The sequence below is a fragment of the Bufo bufo genome, chromosome 5 (assembly GCF_905171765.1).
Source record: "Bufo bufo chromosome 5, aBufBuf1.1, whole genome shotgun sequence".
In the NCBI taxonomy this organism is placed as follows: Eukaryota; Metazoa; Chordata; class Amphibia; order Anura; family Bufonidae; genus Bufo; species Bufo bufo.
In genome coordinates, this window is record NC_053393.1 from 20,699,271 (window position 1) to 20,719,680 (window position 20,410).

Genomic DNA, 20,410 nt, shown 5'->3' on the forward strand with positions numbered 1-20,410 from the left:
GGACAGCAAACTATCATCACTTCAAAATCTGGTTCTCCACTTATCAGAGGGGCAGCTAAAAACTTTGCTAGACTTTTACCAGACAACTTTTTAAATATTTGTTGAATTTTACATTTATGGCCACATCCTCCTAAACCACCTACCAAGCCAGAGTGTTCCACCAGTGAACAGTGTCCCCAAAACCAGGAACGGAGACCAATACCAGTGCCCAAACATCAGCCAGGGAAAGAGTGCCCAGAGTCCAGCTAGTGAATGAGATCAGGGGATAGTCTTTCAGAGGCACCACATTGTCCCTTCAGTTCAAACTCTTGTTCTCCATCAGACGGTGGCCCAGCTAAGTAATGGGCAAAACTATTATAAGACATTTTGCATAATTTTTGAATATCATGTCATTCAAAGCTCAAACCCAACAGGAATCTAGTCTCCAGCATGTTCAGATTCTCCTTCATCACCATCCAACCTAGTTTAGACCCAGTATGCTCCTCCATTACTGCAGGAGTCAGTAGGCTCCTCAAAAACCAAGAATGGGGCCTAATAGCATGACTAAGAGCCCAGAGACCAACCAGTAGATGTCATCTCAGATTATAATTCTTCTGGTGACCCCAATCTCCCGTAACTCAACTGGAAATCTAGAAAAACAAGTGTTCTAGTAAGGTGCAGACTAAAGTTTGAGCATTAGGACAATGCTTGAGGGACTTACCTGTTTGAGACATTTCATGAGAACCTCAGAGCTCCCCCCATCAATTCTAATATATAATTTACAAAAATGTGCCCCCAAGACTCTCACTTTATAATCCTAACTTTGCAAATTGTGGAAATGTTGATTGACCTTTGTCAAAGTTTAGCGATTGACCCTGCCGAAAAAAAAAATTGCCAATTTTTTGCCCCAGATTAAAAGTTTTACGTGTGAAAGCAATTGGATGATTCCATATTTTTCCTCTTTCTTTTTTTCCCATAATCATATGGAATGTAATGAAACTAAATTAGGGATGTAATTTGTGATGTGCAGAGAAAGCAGAAGGGAGTCGGCTTAATGGTCCTCGACGGAGAAAGTTATGAGCGAGTGAGAAATGTCATTTAACATGAAAGTGACTGTGCAGACATTTTACATCAGCACGGTTCAGCGACTCACATTTACGGCTTCTTTGACTAACATAACAAGGCCCCCATCTGCCGTCATTACATCAAAATGATATTGGAAATAATAACCTTTTCAAGGAACATAAAGCCACCAGTGGTAACCTCTCCATCATTTAGAGGGAATGGTCGAGTAAGTAGGTTAATTAACGTCAGAGAGGATGCGTTCAGTTTGAACTCTGCTATGTTCTATTCTGGAAGAGCGGGAACGAGCCTTGTGATAGGAATAATCATCGTGTCCATAAAGCCGATGAGGTCTGTATAGAAAAATGTCTAAAAAGCACTGTGGAAATTACCCGCCATCATTTATTCACTGGATGCTCCAACCGAATGTCCTCTCCATTTTGTTGTGAGATCCCAACCTGCTGTAACAGTGAACCGTACAATTCCCACGTAATTTATCTTATTAGGAGAATAAGAATTAAATAAAAATAAAAAATCTTTTTGGAAATCTTTTTGAAAAAAAAGTCTGTAAAATTTGGAATGTTTACAGGGGTGGGCCTGCAAAATCACTATTGATATACCCTTCTTCCCTTTTGGACATCTGGCGTTGTGTTTTATTTTTTATTTTTATTGTTTTACTATTGATGTGTGTTTTTGTGATTTGCGTCACTGATTTTTTTGTCTTGGGGCCCACTGTGCCATTGTCACCGCCACTTCTGTGAGAAGGTCTGACAGACGTCCTTTTCTACCTCTTGCATGATGTTCTTTGTTTTGGTTTCACTTTGTCATCTCATTTCCTTCTCCCATGTGTCACCTATTTAGACTAATCCTCTTTCCTATATAATCCCTCCCATACTGCCTCACTTTGCAGTTTATACTACTTCCTGGATTGAAGTATTCACTGCTGGAGACTTCTGTTGCTGCTTGTTCAGATAAGTCCTTTCATGTATTGTATTTCCTTGATGGCTTGATTCTAGGTGACCCTGACTCTCTCCGTATTAAGTGCAGGGAGCCGGTGGTCGTGTCCCCTCACTATTATAGGGTTTTCAGGTGTCACACAGTCTAGGTACGAGGGCATGCAATCGTCTACCTCTGAGACCCTTGTATGTGCTTAACATTCAGGGTGAGCTCTTAGGGTTTTATAGGGGTCATCTATATGCTCCTTAGTTTGGGATCAAGAAAGTAGGATGTTTATCCATAAGTTCCAGCTATCTGCAACATCATCTGTGACAGCCATTTGGTTTTGTAGAGGTTGGTCGGGACCATTTGTCACATTCCCTCCCCCCCCCTTTGTTATCCTAAAGTATGGGTTAGATGTGACTATGTTGTACGAGAAAGCCACCAGAAGGCTGGTAAGAGATTGTCATACGTAGTGGACTGGCACAAGTAGCTGATGTTACATATCTCTGGGGCAGGGCAGTCCGACAGACAATAAGTAAAGAAATCCGGGAAACAATCCAAGGAAATGGCTGGTGCTGTATATAGGCCAAATTTAACAAGGATGAATAGACAATCCTCGAGGCGAGTAACCACGCAATATCGCTGACCCAAATCAGGTTAGGCCCAATGACAGGCAGCAGGAGTGTTAAAAATCTGTCTGACAGCAATTGCCACAGTGTCAGCCCGAGTTCAAGAGACGAGTAACTATTTGTGAAAGAGCCTAAGTATAAGAGGCATCTTTGTAGGACACTTCATTACCCTGGTCCGATCCTGCCGACTACGCCACTTCTAACATGTTCATCCAGCCTGACTTAGGATCAGGACTGGAATTGGGCTCAGTAAGGAAATGGTTGCCTTTTAGGGCAGAATTCCCCCTGAAGATTTTTTTTTTACTCCCTCTGGCTTAATATAGGGAAACAAAATTCTAAAACCTCTGGGGGCCCACTCCTATCTCCATAAAGGATCCCTTAAAGTGAATGAGAGCACATTGCGCAAGAGTAGCCACCGCCCATTCTCCGCTATTTCTGGCAGTCCCTTAGCGGTGACCGAAGAGGTGGCCGTGCATTTGCAGTGCGCTCTCCATTCACTTCTATGGGACGTTTGAAAATAATCGCGCAAACTCGCTTGCCTATTTTTTGGAACCCCCATAGATGTGAATGGAGAGCAGCAAGGTGCACTTTCTTTGGGGGCTTGTTCTGGACATAGAAGTGGGTCTCCGAGGCGGGACCCTCATGTATGTGACACTGACGGCATATCGTAGCGATATGCCATCAATGTCTGAGATAAGATAACCCCATTAGGGTCCATTCACAGGTACGCAATTCAGTTCCGGAATGGAATTGGGGACCCATTCACTTCTATGGGGCAACACTCTGTGCTGTCCGGATCCGCGTTTCTGGATCCGCACTTCCGGGTCCGCAATTCTGTTCACAAACAAAATAGAACATGTCCTATTCTTGTCTGCAATTGCGGACAAGATTAGGCATTTTCTATTATAGTGTCCGTAAAATGTGGAATGCACATTGTAGGTTTCAGTGTATTGCGGATCCGTGGATCCGCAAAACACATACGGATGTGTGAATGGACCCTTAAGGGGAGGAAATTATGCAAGCGTGCCAACATTTGGCATTTCTGGACATTTTGTTACATCATTAAAAAAAACAAAAAAAACAGGTCCCTCAAGTTCAACCTTTGTTGATTTCACAATGTGGAATGAAATACTATTAGGACTTTCTACCTGATTATAGAAAGTACGCCCTTGAAAGAATGGAGGTCACTTCCCTTTGGCACAGTATTGCAAGGACCAGAATGGTAAGAAGCTGATTGTTCTGAGCCATGCTTACTATTGTCATGTGTCAGTTTTCACTATAATTCACGAATTGTATTCATGAACCAGAAAGCTCAGAATGAACACTGCTACAGATTTCTCCTTAATATGAATCTGTACACAATGTTATGTATACTGCAACCTTTGGGGCCTCCTGGAGTAGACCTTTAAGCTTATCAGATGTTAGGTCCAGTAAACACATGGGACATTTTTGCCTCTCTGATGATGACGTTGTTGACCTGAGAGATAACCCACCTAATAAAGTGCATCTGTGCTAAGCCCTGAGAAGAAGGAGGCTGAGCGGAAAGGACACATAATTGGACAGGACACGTTCATTCATCCCCTGGTTCCTGCATCCTGCACAATATCCACAACCAGGAAAATCTGCTAAGCAGCTAGTAATGACTTCAGCTGAATGCCTGGCATCGGGCCGGGAGCCAACACCGGCCCACAGCTCCAATATCCAAATGATTGGCCTCTGCCAGCTCATCAGTCATAGACGACCACTGAGCGAAGATCGTGACTGAGATCCCTCCCAATCCTTATTATTGACACAAACTGGAAAATCATACAGCATTGTGGATCTACAACCTGCAGATCAAGAAGAACATCGTCTGCTGCCAAAACACTCCTATATTTATTTATTTATTTTATGCACTTATATAGCGCTACTATATTCCGCAGCGCTTTACAGACATTATCATCCAACTGTCCACATTTTTGTAAATATTTCATTTATATCTTTTCATGGGACAACACTGAAGATCTGACCCTTTGATACAATGTAACGTCGTCAGTGTACAGCTTGTATATCAGTGTAAATTTGGCGTGTTCTCAAAATAACTCAACACACAGCCTTTTATGTCTAAACCGCTGGCAGCAAAAGTGAGTACACGCCTAAGTGAAAATGGCCAAATTATGCCCAACGTGTCAATATTTTGTTTGGACACCATTATTTTCCAGCACTGCCTTAACTTTCTTGGTCATGGAGTTCACTATAGCTTCACAGGTGGCCACTGGAATCCTCTTCCACTCCTCCATGATGACAGAGCTGGTGGACATTAGAGACCTTGCGCTCTTCCACCTTCCATTTGAGGATGCCGCACAGAAGCTCAATAGGGTTTAGGACTGGCGACACGCTTGGCCAGTCCATCACCTTTACCCTCAGTCTCTTTAGAAAGGCAGTAGTTGTCTTGGAGGTGTTTGGGGTCGTTATCATGTTGGAATACTGCCCTGTGGGCCCAGGTTCCGGAGGGAGGGGATCATGCTCTGCTTCAGTAGGTCACAGGATATGTTGACATTCATGGTTCCCTCAATGAACTGTATCTCCCCACTGCCCCAAACCATGACCTCTCACCACCATGCTTGACTGTAGGCAGGACACACTTGTCTCGGTGCTCCTCACCTGGTTGCCCCCACACACGCTTGACACCATCTGAACTAAATACGTTTATCTTGGTCTCATCAGACCACAGGACGTGGTTCTAGTAACCTGTGTCCTTATTCTGCGTGTCTTCAGTCAACTGTTTGCTGGCTTTCTTGTGCATCATTTTTAGACCATCTTGATGCAGTGTGCGGCATATGGTCTAAGCGCTGACAGGCGGACCCCCCACCCCCTTGACCTCTGCAGCAATGCTGGCAGCACTCATATGTCAGTTTTGAAACAACAACCTCTGGATATGACGCTGAGCACGTGCACTCAACTTCGTTGGTCGACCATGGCAAGGCCTTTTCTGAGCGGAACCTGTCTTGTTAAACCGTGTCAGGGTGCTGGCGATCTTCTTATAGCCTCGGCCATCTTTAGAGCAACAATTCCTTTCTTTAGATCCTCAGAGTTCTTTGCCATGAGGAGCCATGCTGAACTTCCAGTGACCAGTATGAGAGCGATAACACCGAATGTAACCCACCTGCTCCCCACCTGAGACCTTGTAACACTTAAGAGTCACGTGACACCGGGGAGGGAAAACGGCTAATCGGGCACAATTTGCTAATTTTCACTTAGGGGTGTCCTCACTTTTGCTGCCAGCGGTTTAGACATTAATGGCTGTGTGTGAGTTGTTTTGAGGGCAAACAAAATTTACATTGATATACAAGCCGTACACTGACTGCGTTACATTGTATCAAAGGGTCAGATCTGCAGTGTTGTCCCAGGAAAATATATAATAAAATATTTACAAAAATGTGAGGGGTGTACTGACTTCTGTGTGATACTGTACGTAACATATCATCTAGATCAAGATGTTGTGAAAATACATTACTTATCCTGTACTGATCCTGAGTTACATCCTGTATTATACTCCAGAGCTGCACTCACTATTCTGCTGGTGCAGTCACTGTGTACATACATTACATTACTTATTCTGTACTGATACTGAGTTACATCCTGTATTATACTCCAGAGCTGCACTCACTATTCTGCTTGTGCAGTCACTGTGTACATACATTACTTATCCTATACTGATCCTGAGCTACATCCTGTATTATACTCCAGAGCTGCACTCACTATTCTGCTGGTGCAGTCACTGTGTATATACATTACATTACTTATCCTGTACTGATCCTGAGTTACATCCTGTATTATACTCCAGAGCTGCACTCACTATTCTGCTGGTGCAGTCACTGTGTACATACATTACATTACTTATTCTGTACTGATACTGAGTTACATCCTGTATTATACTCCAGAGCTGCACTCACTATTCTGCTTGTGCAGTCACTGTGTACATACATTACTTATCCTGTACTGATCCTGAGCTACATCCTGTATTATACTCCAGAGCTGCACTCACTATTCTGCTGGTGCAGTCACTGTGTATATACATTACATTACTTATCCTGTACTGATCCTGAGTTACATCCTGTATTATACTCCAGAGCTGCACTCACTATTCTGCTGGTGCAGTCACTGTGTACATACATTACATTACTTATCCTGTACTGATCCTGAGTTGCATCCTGTATTATACTCCAGAGCTGCACTCACTATTCTGCTAGTGCAGTCACTGTGTACATACATTACTTATCCTGTACTGATCCTGAGTTACATCCTGTATTATACTCCAGAGCTGCACTCACTATTCTGCTGGTGGAGTCACTGTGTACATACATTACATTACTTATCCTGTACTGGTCCTGAGTTACATCCTGTATTATACTCCAGAGCTGTACTCACTATTCTGCTGGTGAAGTCACTGTGTACATACATTACATTACTCATCCTGTACTGATCCTGAGTTACATCCCTTATTATACTCCAGAGCTGCACTCACTATTCTGCTGGTGCAGTCACTGTGTACATACATAACTTAACCTGTACTGGTCCTGAGTCACATACTGTATTATACTCCAGAGCTGCACTCACTATTCTTCTGGTGCAGTCACTGTTTACATACATTACTCATCCTGTACTGATCCTGAGTTACATCCTGTATTATACTCCAGAGCTGCACTCACTATTCTGCTGGTGCAGTCACTGTGTATATACATTACTTATCCTGTACTGCTCCTGAGTTACATCCCTTATTATACTCCAGAGCTGCACTCACTATTCTGCTGGTGCAGTCACTGTGTACATACATTGCTTAACCTGTACTGGTCCTGAGTTACATACTGTATTATACTCCAGAGCTGCACTCACTATTCTGCTGGTGCAGTCACTGTGTACATACATTACTTATCCTGTACTGATCCTGATTTACATCCTGTATTATACTCCAGAGCTGCACTCACTATTCTGCTGGTGGAGTCACTGTGTACATACATTACATTACTTATCCTGTACTGATCCTGAGTTACATCCTGTATTATACTCCAGAGCTGCACTCACTATTCTGCTGGTGCAGTCACTGTGTACATACATTACATTACTTATCCTGTACTGACCCTGAGTTACATCCTGTATTATACTCCAGAGCTGCACTCACTATTCTGCTGGTGCAGTCACTGTGTACATACATTACTTATCCTGTACTGATCCTGATTTACATCCTGTATTATACTCCAGAGCTGCACTCACTATTCTGCTGGTGCAGTCACTGTGTACATACATTACATTACTTATTCTGTACTGATACTGAGTTACATCCTGTATTATACTCCAGAGCTGCACTCACTATTCTGCTTGTGCAGTCACTGTGTACATACATTACTTATCCTATACTGATCCTGAGCTACATCCTGTATTATACTCCAGAGCTGCACTCACTATTCTGCTGGTGCAGTCACTGTGTATATACATTACATTACTTATCCTGTACTGATCCTGAGTTACATCCTGTATTATACTCCAGAGCTGCACTCACTATTCTGCTGGTGCAGTCACTGTGTACATACATTGCTTAACCTGTACTGATCCTGAGTTACATCCTGTATTATACTCCAGAGCTGCACTCACTATTCTGCTGGTGCAGTCACTGTGTACATACATTACATTACTTATCCTGTACTGATCCTGAGTTGCATCCTGTATTATACTCCAGAGCTGCACTCACTATTCTGCTAGTGCAGTCACTGTGTACATACATTACTTATCCTGTACTGATCCTGAGTTACATCCTGTATTATACTCCAGAGCTGCACTCACTATTCTGCTGGTGGAGTCACTGTGTACATACATTACATTACTTATCCTGTACTGGTCCTGAGTTACATCCTGTATTATACTCCAGAGCTGTACTCACTATTCTGCTGGTGAAGTCACTGTGTACATACATTACATTACTCATCCTGTACTGATCCTGAGTTACATCCCTTATTATACTCCAGAGCTGCACTCACTATTCTGCTGGTGCAGTCACTGTGTACATACATTACTTAACCTGTACTGGTCCTGAGTTACATACTGTATTATACTCCAGAGCTGCACTCACTATTCTTCTGGTGCAGTCACTGTTTACATACATTACTCATCCTGTACTGATCCTGAGTTACATCCTGTATTATACTCCAGAGCTGCACTCACTATTCTGCTGGTGCAGTCACTGTGTACATACATTGCTTAACCTGTACTGGTCCTGAGTTACATACTGTATTATACTCCAGAGCTGCACTCACTATTCTGCTGGTGCAGTCACTGTGTACATACATTACTTATCCTGTACTGATCCTGATTTACATCCTGTATTATACTCCAGAGCTGCACTCACTATTCTGCTGGTGGAGTCACTGTGTACATACATTACATTACTTATCCTGTACTGGTCCTGAGTTACATCCTGTATTATACTCCAGAGCTGTACTCACTATTCTGCTGGTGAAGTCACTGTGTACATACATTACATTACTCATCCTGTACTGATCCTGAGTTACATCCCTTATTATACTCCAGAGCTGCACTCACTATTCTGCTGGTGCAGTCACTGTGTACATACATTACTTAACCTGTACTGGTCCTGAGTTACATACTGTATTATACTCCAGAGCTGCACTCACTATTCTGCTGGTGCAGTCACTGTTTACATACATTACTCATCCTGTACTGATCCTGAGTTACATCCTGTATTATACTCCAGAGCTGCACTCACTATTCTGCTGGTGCAGTCACTGTGTATATACATTACTTATCCTGTACTGCTCCTGAGTTACATCCCTTATTATACTCCAGAGCTGCACTCACTATTCTGCTGGTGCAGTCACTGTGTACATACATTGCTTAACCTGTACTGGTCCTGAGTTACATACTGTATTATACTCCAGAGCTGCACTCACTATTCTGCTGGTGCAGTCACTGTGTACATACATTACTTATCCTGTACTGATCCTGATTTAAATCCTGTATTATACTCCAGAGCTGCACTCACTATTCTGCTGGTGGAGTCACTGTGTACATACATTACATTACTTATCCTGTACTGGTCCTGAGTTACATCCTGTATTATACTCCAGAGCTGTACTCACTATTCAGCTGGTGAAGTTACTGTGTACATACATTACATTACTCATCCTGTACTGATCCTGAGTTACATCCCTTATTATACTCCAGAGCTGCACTCACTATTCTGCTGGTGCAGTCACTGTGTACATACATTACTTAACCTGTACTGGTCCTGAGTTACATACTGTATTATACTCCAGAGCTGCACTCACTATTCTTCTGGTGCAGTCACTGTTTACATACATTACTCATCCTGTACTGATCCTGAGTTACATCCTGTATTATACTCCAGAGCTGCACTCACTATTCTGCTGGTGCAGTCACTGTGTATATACATTACTTATCCTGTACTGCTCCTGAGTTACATCCCTTATTATACTCCAGAGCTGCACTCACTATTCTGCTGGTGCAGTCACTGTGTACATTCATTGCTTAACCTGTACTGGTCCTGAGTTACATACTGTATTATACTCCAGAGCTGCACTCACTATTCTGCTGGTGCAGTCACTGTGTACATACATTACTTATCCTGTACTGATCCTGATTTACATCCTGTATTATACTCCAGAGCTGCACTCACTATTCTGCTGGTGGAGTCACTGTGTACATACATTACATTACTTATCCTGTACTGATCCTGAGTTACATCCTGTATTATACTCCAGAGCTGAACTCACTATTCTGCTGGTGCAGTCACTGTGTACATACATTACATTACTTATCCTGTACTGACCCTGAGTTACATCCTGTATTATACTCCAGAGCTGCACTCACTATTCTGCTGGTGCAGTCACTGTGTACATACATTACTTATCCTGTACTGATCCTGATTTACATCCTGTATTATACTCCAGAGCTGCACTCACTATTCTGCTGGTGCAGTCACTGTGTACATACATTACATTACTTATCCTGTACTGATCCTTAGTTACTTCCTGTATTATACTCCAGAGCTGCACTCACTATTCCTCTGGTGCAGTCACTGTTTACATACATTACTCATCCTGTACTGATCCTGAGTTACATCCTGTATTATACTCCAGAGCTGCACTCACTATTCTGCTGGTGCAGTCACTGTGTATATACATTACTTATCCTGTACTGCTCCTGAGTTACATCCCTTATTATACTCCAGAGCTGCACTCACTATTCTGCTGGTGCAGTCACTGTGTACATACATTGCTTAACCTGTACTGGTCCTGAGTTACATCCTGTATTATACTCCAGAGCTGCACTCACTATTCTGCTGGTGCAGTCACTGTGTACATACATTGCTTAACCTGTACTGATCCTGAGTTACATCCTGTATTATACTCCAGAGCTGCACTCACTATTCTGCTAGTGCAGTCACTGTGTACATACATTACTTATCCTGTACTGATCCTGAGTTACATCCTGTATTATACTCCAGAGCTGCACTCACTATTCTGCTGGTGGAGTCACTGTGTACATACATTACATTACTTATCCTGTACTGGTCCTGAGTTACATCCTGTATTATACTCCAGAGCTGTACTCACTATTCTGCTGGTGAAGTCACTGTGTACATACATTACATTACTCATCCTGTACTGATCCTGAGTTACATCCCTTATTATACTCCAGAGCTGCACTCACTATTCTGCTGGTGCAGTCACTGTGTACATACATTACTTAACCTGTACTGGTCCTGAGTTACATCCTGTATTATACTCCAGAGCTGCACTCACTATTCTGCTGGTGCAGTCACTGTGTACATACATTACTTATCCTGTACTGATCCTGATTTACATCCTGTATTATACTCCAGAGCTGCACTCACTATTCTGCTGGTGGAGTCACTGTGTACATACATTACATTACTTATCCTGTACTGGTCCTGAGTTACATCCTGTATTATACTCCAGAGCTGTACTCACTATTCTGCTGGTGAAGTCACTGTGTACATACATTACATTACTCATCCTGTACTGATCCTGAGTTACATCCCTTATTATACTCCAGAGCTGCACTCACTATTCTGCTGGTGCAGTCACTGTGTACATACATTACTTAACCTGTACTGGTCCTGAGTTACATACTGTATTATACTCCAGAGCTGCACTCACTATTCTTCTGGTGCAGTCACTGTTTACATACATTACTCATCCTGTACTGATCCTGAGTTACATCCTGTATTATACTCCAGAGCTGCACTCACTATTCTGCTGGTGCAGTCACTGTGTATATACATTACTTATCCTGTACTGCTCCTGAGTTACATCCCTTATTATACTCCAGAGCTGCACTCACTATTCTGCTGGTGCAGTCACTGTGTACATACATTGCTTAACCTGTACTGGTCCTGAGTTACATACTGTATTATACTCCAGAGCTGCACTCACTATTCTGCTGGTGCAGTCACTGTGTACATACATTACTTATCCTGTACTGATCCTGATTTACATCCTGTATTATACTGCAGAGCTGCACTCACTATTCTGCTGGTGGAGTCACTGTGTACATACATTACATTACTTATCCTGTACTGATCCTGAGTTACATCCTGTATTATACTCCAGAGCTGAACTCACTATTCTGCTGGTGCAGTCACTGTGTACATACATTACATTACTTATCCTGTACTGACCCTGAGTTACATCCTGTATTATACTCCAGAGCTGCACTCACTATTCTGCTGGTGCAGTCACTGTGTACATACATTACTTATCCTGTACTGATCCTGATTTACATCCTGTATTATACTCCAGAGCTGCACTCACTATTCTGCTGGTGCAGTCACTGTGTACATACATTACATTACTTATTCTGTACTGATACTGAGTTACATCCTGTATTATACTCCAGAGCTGCACTCACTATTCTGCTTGTGCAGTCACTGTGTACATACATTACTTATCCTATACTGATCCTGAGCTACATCCTGTATTATACTCCAGAGCTGCACTCACTATTCTGCTGGTGCAGTCACTGTGTATATACATTACATTACTTACCCTGTACTGATCCTGAGTTACATCCTGTATTATACTCCAGAGCTGCACTCACTATTCTGCTGGTGCAGTCACTGTGTACATACATTACATTACTTATTCTGTACTGATACTGAGTTACATCCTGTATTATACTCCAGAGCTGCACTCACTATTCTGCTTGTGCAGTCACTGTGTACATACATTACTTATCCTGTACTGATCCTGAGCTACATCCTGTATTATACTCCAGAGCTGCACTCACTATTCTGCTGGTGCAGTCACTGTGTATATACATTACATTACTTATCCTGTACTGATCCTGAGTTACATCCTGTATTATACTCCAGAGCTGCACTCACTATTCTGCTGGTGCAGTCACTGTGTACATACATTACATTACTTATCCTGTACTGATCCTGAGTTGCATCCTGTATTATACTCCAGAGCTGCACTCACTATTCTGCTAGTGCAGTCACTGTGTACATACATTACTTATCCTGTACTGATCCTGAGTTACATCCTGTATTATACTCCAGAGCTGCACTCACTATTCTGCTGGTGGAGTCACTGTGTACATACATTACATTACTTATCCTGTACTGGTCCTGAGTTACATCCTGTATTATACTCCAGAGCTGTACTCACTATTCTGCTGGTGAAGTCACTGTGTACATACATTACATTACTCATCCTGTACTGATCCTGAGTTACATCCCTTATTATACTCCAGAGCTGCACTCACTATTCTGCTGGTGCAGTCACTGTGTACATACATTACTTAACCTGTACTGGTCCTGAGTTACATACTGTATTATACTCCAGAGCTGCACTCACTATTCTTCTGGTGCAGTCACTGTTTACATACATTACTCATCCTGTACTGATCCTGAGTTACATCCTGTATTATACTCCAGAGCTGCACTCACTATTCTGCTGGTGCAGTCACTGTGTACATACATTACTTATCCTGTACTGCTCCTGAGTTACATCCCTTATTATACTCCAGAGCTGCACTCACTATTCTGCTGGTGCAGTCACTGTGTACATACATTGCTTAACCTGTACTGGTCCTGAGTTACATACTGTATTATACTCCAGAGCTGCACTCACTATTCTGCTGGTGCAGTCACTGTGTACATACATTACTTATCCTGTACTGATCCTGATTTACATCCTGTATTATACTCCAGAGCTGCACTCACTATTCTGCTGGTGGAGTCACTGTGTACATACATTACATTACTTATCCTGTACTGATCCTGAGTTACATCCTGTATTATACTCCAGAGCTGCACTCACTATTCTGCTGGTGCAGTCACTGTGTACATACATTACATTACTTATCCTGTACTGACCCTGAGTTACATCCTGTATTATACTCCAGAGCTGCACTCACTATTCTGCTGGTGCAGTCACTGTGTACATACATTACTTATCCTGTACTGATCCTGATTTACATCCTGTATTATACTCCAGAGCTGCACTCACTATTCTGCTGGTGCAGTCACTGTGTACATACATTACATTACTTATCCTGTACTGACCCTGAGTTACATCCTGTATTATACTCCAGAGCTGCACTCACTATTCTGCTGGTGGAGTCACTGTGTACATACATTACTTATCCTGTACTGATCCTGAGTTATATCCTGTATTATACTCCAGAGCTGCACTCCCTATTCTGCTGGTACAGTCGCTGATATAACCTGGGCGCCTCCTGTTGTGTTGCTCTTTCCTCGTATCTCTAAATCACTGATATGACTACGCCTGTGATGCGCGCTCCGTTTATAGACCGCAGCAGCTGAATCCTGGCGTTTTGCATATGTAGAATGAATAGTCAGTAAAGTAAATTTGCTAATTAATTATTAACCTAAAGCTTTTTAATATTCATAACAGTTTAGATTAACAAACCTCCTGCTCGGGAATAACACGTACAGTAAGTGACACGTCGGCAGCGAGATTAAAATCAGCACAACATCCTGGATACATGTTGTACCAGGTAATAACACGGCGCCGATGACACCATGTCCCCCCGGTACACGGCCCTTGTCAGTACCACCAGGGTATCAATACCAGCCACCGACTATCCTCCACTATGGCTGACACCTTCAGACCTCCAGCCATGTCACCCAGAGGGGCAAAGCCCAATTTATTGTGGATCTGAGGGAATCCATCCTAGACATTTATAAATGTAAGGCTCTGTTCACACTGTCATCATGGCTGTTTCCTTCCATTGACTCATAAGTGGGGCTGTCAAAAGGCGGAGTAGGGGGGCTGCCCTATCAGTGGGCAATGGGGAAGGAGAGACAGGAGATCATTACATGAATGGCTTCCATTCCAACAGGAGGAGATGCATATGTGAGCAGAGCCTAAGACTACGTCTACACCACGACAGATAGGGCACAACTACACTGCAACATTTGTTGCGCGACATTTTGTTGCACCAATGTCACGCGACAATTTTTATAACGGTTGTCTATGGTGTCGCACTGCACATTCGAGATGGATATTTCTGCGACTGTCGTGTCGCAGTCGCAGTATGTTGCATGTTGCAGTGCGACACCATAGACAACCGTTATAAAAATTGTCGCGCAACATTGGTGCAACAAAATGTCGCGCAACAAATGTTGCAGTGTAGTTGTGCCCCAAATAATGTCGTCGTGCAGACCTAGCCGAATACAAACTTTGTTTTGTTTTCCAGTTCTCCAGCAGTGTAAAGTATGGAGGTTTTCTCTCTGGTTGCTATCACTACAGTCTATAGCCACATCTACAACTCTTGTAACTATGTTTTTTTTATTTTTATTAAAGTTTGTATCAAATGGCTAATAAACATTGTGTCAACTTTTATGTATATAATATAACTGGACATAGAAGAATTGCCACTGGCACAATTGGAGACCTGAACATAGCAATGGGGGTGGGTCCACCAGATAGAGAGCGGGTGCACTATATAGAGAGCGGCACACTCAATGGAGATGGAAGCAATAGGTGGAGTGGGTGCACTAGGTGGGGGGTGCACTAGGTGGGGGGTGGGTGTGCTAGTGTCACGAGGGTGTCAAGAGCCACGCCTGACTCCGTTATACCGGGGGTCAGGAAGTCGCAGCGGTTCCTTACGGTAGCTTTCTTGGTTTGCTTTGCAAACCCTTTTGGCTCACTCAGGGATCCGTAGATCCTTCTCCTCAGCTGTTTCTTGTCCGGCACTCCCAACCTCCTTATATTTCCCTCTCACACTTCTCTGGTTGCCAGATATAGAGCTTCCTGCCTGGACATCTATTCTGACCTTCTGGAGCTGTGTAGCTGAGAACCCTGGTTGTTGGTCCAGAACGTTACCCTCCGGATCCCTGTTGGATCTTGGTGGTCTGCTGTTGTCGCCCACCTGGGTGTATGTGTTTGTCTGTTTTGTCTGTCCTCTCCTTGGTGTTTCCCTCTTAGTGTCAGTGGTGCGGACTAGCGATCCCACCGCCCCGTTCACTATCTAGGGCTCATTTTAGGGAAAGCCAGGGTTTAGGCACGTGATCGCCGCACGGGTGAGGAACCCGTCTAGGGACATAAGGGCAGTCAGGTGCCATCCGCAAGGTGAGTCAGGGGTCACCACCTTTCCCTCTCCCTTGGGCAGGGCTTTCCCTTTTCCCTCCCTGTGCATGACGCCGGTCATTACAGCTAGATGGGAGATGGATGCAATAGGTGGAGTGGGTGCACTGGATGGGGGATGGATGCATTAGACTGGGTGGGTGAATTAGTTGGAGAATGGGTGCACTATGTGGGCGATGTGTGTGCTAGATGGGAGATGGATGTATTAGATGGAGTGGGTGCACTATATAGGGGAAGGATGCAATAGGTGGAGTAGGTGCACTAGATGGGGGATGGATGCACTAGACTGGGTGGGTGAATTAGTTGGGGAATGAGTGCACTAGTTGAGCTGGGTGTACTAGATTGGGAATGGATGCAGTAGATCAGGCATCCTCAAACTGCGGCCCTACAGCTGTTGCAAAACTACAACTCCCAGCATGCCCAAACAGCCTACAGGTATCAGCCTACAGCAGGGCATTGTGGGAGTTGTAGTTTTACAACAGCTGGAGGGCTGCAGTTTGAAGATGCCTGCAGTAGATGGGGGTTGGCGCACTAGATGGGGGTTGGTGCACTAGATGGGGGTTGGTGCACTAGATGGGGGTTGGTGCACTAGATGGGGGTTGGTGCACTAGATTGAGTTTGGTGCACTAGATGGGGGATGATGCAGTAGACTGGGTGGGTGAATTAGTTGGGAAATGGGTGCCATAGGTGGGGGATGGGTGTGCTAGATGGTGGATGATGCACTAAATTTAGTTGGGTGCACTGGAGGGAAAGTGTGGATGAATAAACCAGTGACTGGTGAGGGTTCTGCATGTAATGTTACCGTACATTTTTCTAATGGTGACATAAAGACAAGAGAAATCCCCATTTTATACCTTATTACTCGCTCAGTATTTTCTACAGTATTTGTCCACTTTATGTTGCACATCGTCTGTGAGCTGATACACTTGTATCTATATTGACTGCTCAGCAGTGATGGCCAAGTCCGGCGAGGCACAGGTGAGCCCTTACCTGTAAGGGCTCACCTGTGCCTTGCCGGACTTGTGAAAAAAGATGGCAGCTCGCATGTGATTGCGGGCGAACACGGTAAACTGGCCATCACTGCTGCTCAGCCTCCACTCTAAAAAATAAATTAATAAAAAAACGATAATTTGTAGGAGGGAAACATAAGACCTGGTGTGCCACGCCGCTGCGCCATTCCTCAGCACGCGCAGGGGGACATTTATCAGATCTGCTACTCCGGTTTTGTGGTGTAAAAATGTTGTAACGTTTTTTTTTTTTTTAAGTTGCAAAAAACCTGCATCTCCACACCAGGAAACCCCCCGACATCACACTGGTGCCAAATTTAATAAAAGCGAGCGCCATCTTCGTAAATTTGGTGCAGGTGCGAAAAGAAACTCCAGTCTAGAAAGCAGCCTCAACTACATCTACAATGATAATCCCCCCCCCCCCCACACAGCGTCTTGCACTGATTGGCTCACAGAACGCCGTCTTCCAGTGCCGATCTATATTACTTAATTACTCAGTCAATTGTCTCTTAACCTTTCAGTAACGATCGGACCTCGTGAGCAGCGCTCTCCCGCCATGTCCAACTTGACGGGCGCGGCGAGCTAATGGATCCATAGCTTTACTTGTATTCAGGGTATTGGCGTCATATAGGCTACAAAGTGTAGCGTCGGAACGCATTCGGCATAGCGTCCAGTCACGTGAGGGTCAACAGTCTCCAAGGGTCCTGAGCCCATGACATTTCCATTTCTTGTAACAATTTTTGTTTCATTTCCATGTTTTCTATTTTACAATTCACGCCTAGCTTAAATTTTTATAACGTCATGTTTTGTATCTTTTCCATTTCATATTTTAGTTTTATAATTTTGATTTATATTTTTTATTGTTTTATTTTCAATTTTATTTTCGAATTTTACCCTTAATTCCATTTTTGCTGTAGAATTTTTGTTTAATTTAAATCTGTATTTTACAACTTTCATTTCAATTTAAATGTTTTCTTAAAAATTTTCCATTGATTTAAAAAAAAAAAAAATTTAGATTTTTTGTTTCTATTCATTTTTTATCTGTGAATAGTTTAATTTCCATTTTAAAATTTTAGATATTTTGTTTCACTTCCATAACTTTTTTTTTACATTTTCCGTTTCAATTTCTTTTTTTTTTTTGCTTTTAGATGTTTTTTGTTTCCATTGCATTTTTGATTTTTGTTTTTAAATCACATTGTATTGGGCAGACTAGATGGGCCAAATGGTTCTTATCTGCCGACACATTCTATGGTTCTATGTTTGTTTCCATTTTTATTTTAGACTTGTTTAGTCATTTCCATCCTTTGTTTTTGAACATGTTTTGTTTTTATTTTATAATTTATATTTTGTTGTTTTTCTTAAAATTTTTGTTTAATTTTCTTTTATCATTCTAGAATTAGTCTTTCTTTCCATTTAGATTTTTTTTTTGTCTCCATACCATTTTATCGTTATTTACATTTTTTTGGCTATTGTATTTTCAGACCATGAAATGGTGACAGTCAGTCGTGCTTTCATGCTTTTTTATCTCAGCTCCTGCCATCTGGTTGGATTTAATTAGAGGAGATCTTGGAAAGTGTGGGTCTATGATAAGGTTTGGAAATTGTTGGAACATATTTTTCTAGCAAAAACACAATATTTCTCTGGGGGCTCCATAGACGTAGATTCCAGAATGTGCCGCCTACACAACAAACGAGAGAATCCAACAGTAGATTCCAAGGCTTCCCTCACGTCATACACAGAGATGAGCCAATGACCCCGACGCCTCTAGACTCTCTCTGTAATTGTGGACAATTGGCCGGTGGATGAAATCATCATCTGTGGTCATAATGACTACAGTGCTGCAATAAGCCCGACCCAGAGAAGGAGAACCACTGTAATAAGTCCTCACAAATAATGTGTATGGTGTTTGCAGATATGGGGCGCAAAATCCCAAAACCAAAATGAATATCGAGCCCTGGGGAATTTCCTCCTTAGACTCAAGAAGGATGGGATTATGTCAGGTTAGATCATAAACACCTCTACTACTAATACGTCTCTGCTCTTCCCCAGGTGCTATGGTTGTCATTTTTGGTACTGTGGTAGTATGGCTGGCACTGCTCTGAGAGTGCGGTAACTATCACTGTTATGGGGGCACTTTACCCAGAACTGTGCTGCCCCTACTATGAAGATACAGTGACGGGCACCAAGGTTACTGAGGTTCTCATTGTTATGGGGCTTTGGGGCTGGCATAGTGATGAGCGGGTCTGATGCCAATATATATGTGTACTAATTCCCAAAACTGAAATTTATAAAACAAAATTCACAGTTCCTTACAGAAGTGACAGAAAGACTCCATGTAATCCAATAAAGAAAACATAAAGAAAGCCTTCAGTAAATATTCATTTTTCTTTATAGATTGTAAGCTCCTGTGGTCAGGACTCTTACTCCTCCCCCACCTCCTGTATCTCCTCTTATTCCTTATAGATTGTAAGCTCCTGTGGTCAGGTCTCTTACTCCTCCTCCACCTCCTGTATCTCCTCTTATTCCTTATAGATTGTAAGCTCCTGTGGTCAGGACTCTTACTCCTCCTCCACCTCTTGTATCTCCTCTTACTCCTTATAGATTGTAAGCTCCTGTGGTCAGGACTCTTACTCCTCCCCCACCTGCTGTATCTCCTCTTATTCCTTATAGATTGTAAGCTCCTGTGGTCAGGTCTCTTACTCCTCCTCCACCTCCTGTATCTCCTCTTATTCCTTATAGATTGTAAGCTCCTGTGGTCAGGACTCTTACTCCTCCTCCACCTCTTGTATCTCCTCTTACTCCTTATAGATTGTAAGCTCCTGTGGTCAGGACTCTTACTCCTCCTCCACCTCCTGTATCTCCTCTTATTCCTTATAGATTGTAAGCTCCTGTGGTCAGGTCTCTTACTCCTCCTCCACCTCTTGTATCTCCTCTTACTCCTTATAGATTGTAAGCTCCTGTGGTCAGGACTCTTACTCCTCCTCCACCTCCTGTATCTCCTCTTATTCCTTATAGATTGTAAGCTCCTGTGGTCAGGACTCTTACTCCCCCCCCCACCTGCTGTATCTCCTCTTTTTATTATAGATTGTTATGTTGCATTTTACTATTCTTCACACCCCTTTTTGTAGACATTTTCAGC

The 20,410-nt window shown here is 43.0% G+C and overlaps 1 protein-coding gene across 1 annotated transcript in view; it reads right to left on the reverse strand.

Moving 5' to 3' along the window:
- ADGRB1 (adhesion G protein-coupled receptor B1) overlaps positions 1-20,410 on the reverse strand; it is a 587,254-nt gene that overhangs the window by 183,308 nt on the left and 383,536 nt on the right.